This window comes from Bison bison, unplaced genomic scaffold (assembly GCF_000754665.1).
Source record: "Bison bison bison isolate TAMUID 2011002044 unplaced genomic scaffold, Bison_UMD1.0 scf7180017864180, whole genome shotgun sequence".
NCBI lineage: Eukaryota > Metazoa > Chordata > Mammalia > Artiodactyla > Bovidae > Bison > Bison bison.
The window spans coordinates 6,595,203-6,599,493 of record NW_011494752.1 but is presented as its reverse complement, the minus strand read 5'-3'; positions in this window follow the sequence as shown (position 1 = coordinate 6,599,493).

Below are 4,291 nucleotides of genomic sequence, written 5' to 3'. Positions count from 1 at the left end.
GCCTGTGTGCAGGGCCTGCCCCTAAATAGTATCCAAGACCTTTCTGGGCTGGTGTCTGTGTGGCCACAAGTATACAACTTCACAGGGACTCTATTCAAATACAACAGATACACTAGCGTATACCAGCACACCCGTGTCTTACACGGATGTTCACATTAGCATCCCTCCACGAACAGAGGTTCATTTATGGATCTGCAAATACAGAGTATATGCTGTGATGTGTACACATCTACACACGCAAAAATGAATAGCAAAACCCTAAATAAAAGCACTGTGGTTGTCTCTCACACAGACCCACAACTATACAAATTTAATTGACGGTTCACACTCTAAAGAAAACCCAAGCATATAAATATTTATGTATACTTGTACCCATCCTATGAGACACACCAGTCCACACACATCTAAGCTGCTTCGTGTTAGGGATGAGACAGTTACACACACACACACCAAGCCTGTCGGTCCTCAGATTCCCCAGCATACTCATATACAAAGCCTCTGTCATTTGAGTGTGCAAACAATTCATGTTTGTACACATACGTGTGCTCTCTTTATCAGGGTACAGAGTGAAGGCAGCGGTCTTAGAATTGGGGGGTAGGAGAGGACAACAATTGGAAGAAGAGGGAGGCTTAGAAGAGGAAGAGAAGGCAGGCAAAACAGGGGTGGCCAGGATAGACAAAAAAATTGGAAAAAATATGCAGTCAGTTGTCCTGAGGGAAGGAAGAGCAAGTCAGTTTCAAGCTGATGCGCCGTTGCAAAGTAGAGAGATGAATTTTGCCAAGAAAACACTCCTCTGACACCTGGCTCTGGATTTTCTCACCTGAAATCTTGGAGTATCAGGAGAAGGAGCTCTGTGAGGGAGTCCCCTCCTTTGGAGATCTGGGGCCCACTTCCATCTCATCCAGCAGGGTTTGGCTGGTTGAGAAATGCAATTTCCATATGGGACCTCCTTTCTCCCTTTCTTACCCAATTCTAGCTATGCCCTCACCACTTCCTTAGAACCGGGGCTAAGAACTTACAGGGATATAGCCTTTGAAAACTTCTTGCCACCATCATCTTCCTCTGGAGAGAGGCAGCCACACAACAGTGCCATGGTGGGCTCCAGGGATGGCATCTCAGTGCGCACCAAAGGAGAAAAATGCTCTTTGAGGCTCCTAGTGCCTCAGGGGTAAAGAATCTGCCTGCCAATGCAGAAAACATGGGTTGATCCCTGGGTTGGGAAGATCCCCTGGAAAAGGAAATGGCAACCCACCCCAGTATTCTTGCCTGGGAAATGCCACGGGCAGAGGAGCCTGACGGGCTATACAGTCCATGGGGTTGTAGAGTCAGACATGACAGGAACTGAGCATGCATGCATGGCTGTCCGGGAAGCTTTCACAAAGGAGGTGCTTTTGAGGTGGAACTTAAAGTTTGGGTTGCAGGGCCATGTATTCAGAGTCCTTCCCTTGCTAGATCTATCGAGAAAGGGCAAGGGCAGCTTCCCCAGAGGCCCCTGAAGCAGTGACTTTGGGCATTCTCTGAAGCCAGGGGATTCACTGGGACTCATAGTGAGAGCTTCTCCTAGGCTCTCAGGGGCCTTCGATGAGGTCATGCAGCTCCATGCAGCAGCAGGCAACATCCTGCAGTCCTTTAGAATTTATGAAGTATTCACAACATCCAAGCCCTGTGCATCTTCACCAGAAATCTGTGAAGTGGCTACTGTTATTATCCCCAGTTTACGAACAAGGAAATCTCTATTTCCATCACCACCTCCCTCTTCAGGGCTCCCTCTTCCCACATGCTGGAGGGTGTGGGGCTTAGAAACTTCGAAACATCTTTAGGAAGCTTCGTGGTCTCAGATGTGGAATCCCCATGGAGGGGTCCCCTCTGACCAGTGCCACAACTTTGAAGCCTGGAGGGAGAGTGGGGAGATATGGAAGGGATAGGGGAAAGGTGGAAGGGATAGGCTACTGCTGCTGCTGCTAAGTCGCTTCAGTCGTGTCTGACTCTGTGCGACCCCACAGACGGCAGCCCACCAGGCTCCAGGCAAGAACACTGGAGTGGGTTGCCATTTCCTTCTCCAATGCATGAAAGTGAAAAGTGAAAGTGAGGTCGCTCAGTCGTGTCAGACTCTTAGCGACCTCATGGACTGCAGCCTACCAGGCTCCTCCGTCCATGGATTTTCCAGGCAAGAGTACTGGAATGGGGTGCCATTGCCTTCTCCTAGGCACGGGCTAGGAAGGGCTGTAAATCTGTGTATGATGAGAAGGGAGGGAGGGCCAGCCTGAGAGGCCTGAGGCCTGGATTCGCATCCCAGCTCAGCTACTAACCGATGGCCGGCTGTGATAGCCTGGGTCAGCCATGTCCAGTCTCTGAGACTCATTTTATCCACTAAAATGAGGAAGCTGCGCTTAAGACCTCCAAGCCATTGTCATTTGCTTTAGAATAAATTGCAAAAACCAAAATCTAGAAACCTAATAAAACCAAGATGAAGGAGGAGGAGGAGGAGGAGGAGGAGGAGGGGAGGAAAGCAGGCAGGCAAAACGTATGAACTAACTCTCCTGTCACTATCAGTACTTCAGCCCTTGCTTGTCACAAAAGCCAGAAGTGGCTCTCCCAACTCTTTCTCACGCAGGTCCTCTCCCTTAGTGAAAGGGGCTCGCTTGAAGAACTCCAGCACCGAAGTGAGGGCCTGGGAGCGGACATCGGGGTCCCTGCTGGGAGACACGGCAACCCTGAGGGCTGGGGAGTCAGCCAAGCATCGATGAGTGGACACGAAAGATCCGCGCGGTGCACGATGGTTTGCAGGCTCTTCGCAATCGCCCGGCAAACACAATCCCACCCGATGCGGTTTTGATTCTTGGCGCAGAATAAGCGCCCTCGGCGGTGGGATTTATGCTTCACTCGCAGTCCTCCGACCTCGGACTCTGCCCAGATGCCGGGAACTCCATCCAACAGAATGCCTCTCCTCGAAAACACCCCCAAACACCTGAAGAGTGCAGTGCTCGCCGCGAAGTCCCTGAACTCGGTACCACACGGCGCGCCCGCGTTCGGGAGCAAAGGGAAGTACATGCCAGGGAGCCGGGCGCCGGGGTCTGCAACCCAATGTAGGCCCTCCACCCAGCGCCTGCGTGGACCTGCCCTGGGGCGTGGTTCCCGTCACGACCCGGCCCAAGGCTGCCATTGCGGGATTAGCAGCTCCCTTTTTCCTCCATCCCACCCATGGACCCCAAACGAAATTTTAATTTCGTCTGTTCTCCGTGGAATTTAAGTCCTACTTGTCGGAGCTTTCGTAGTAACTCGGTTTGGGAAAACTCTGAATAATCCGGTTTGGCAGGGAAGGGAGGGGGATGAAAAGTCTTCCCTCCGCTGAGCGGGGAGCGAGGTGGTTAAAGCCCCCACTCTCGGTGAGGCCCGCGAGGGGAAGGGGAAGTCTGTAGGGGCCCGCGTGCCCCGCCACACACAGGGATTTGACTCTTGCTGAAAGGTGCATGAGTAATTGTCTCTTTTCTTCTTTGTGATGGAGCAGTGAATGAGCGTGGGCTGGCCGGCGGGCTGGCTCTCCGCGCTCCGGGTGCGCTTACCTCCACGCTCCTGAGAGCTTTCTCAGTGACTGGCGTCCCGGCCTCATTTTCCAGATCACCTGGGAGAAGTTCCCGGGAAGGGAAAGGGGGAGACCACGGGGTCAGCGCCGCCCAGAGATCCCGGCACCGCTCGGCAGGCTGGCTGTGCCCTGTGTTCTCCGGCAGGCTCGGTCCTCAGTCACTTTCCCCGTGTCATTGCTTTATTTCCAAATTTCACTCCCTCCCCGGGAAAAATCTTTTATTGGGGTTTGACCGGGACATTTAAAGTACACACATATACGAATTCACCAAATTCATTAAAAACAATACCATGAACCACTCTTGGACCAAATAACTCCCTCCCCTCCAAAAAAGAAAACGGTTAACAAAAAATGGGCGGCCCTTTTGAAGATGCGTTAGAGGCGCCGCCATCCGCGACGGGAAAGCCATTTGGCTGGCCTTGGCCCCAGCCCGGTGCGGGGGCGGGAAACGGCCGGGTTGGGGGCGCGGGAGTTCTGGGCGGGTGTCCCAGCCCCGGGCCTGTCCGGCGGGCAGACCGCGGGACGCCGCGCTAGATGCCCGCGGGGAGCGCGGAGAGCTGGAGGGAGGCCCAAAGCCAACCCGTCTGCAACGAAGTCGCGCGTCTGGAACGAAGGCAGCTCATTTGGTTTCTCCAGACCTTTCCAGACCCTCGCACGGAACCTAGGGCGTGTCGCCCAAGTCTCCATCGCCCAGCCCCAGACGGAAGC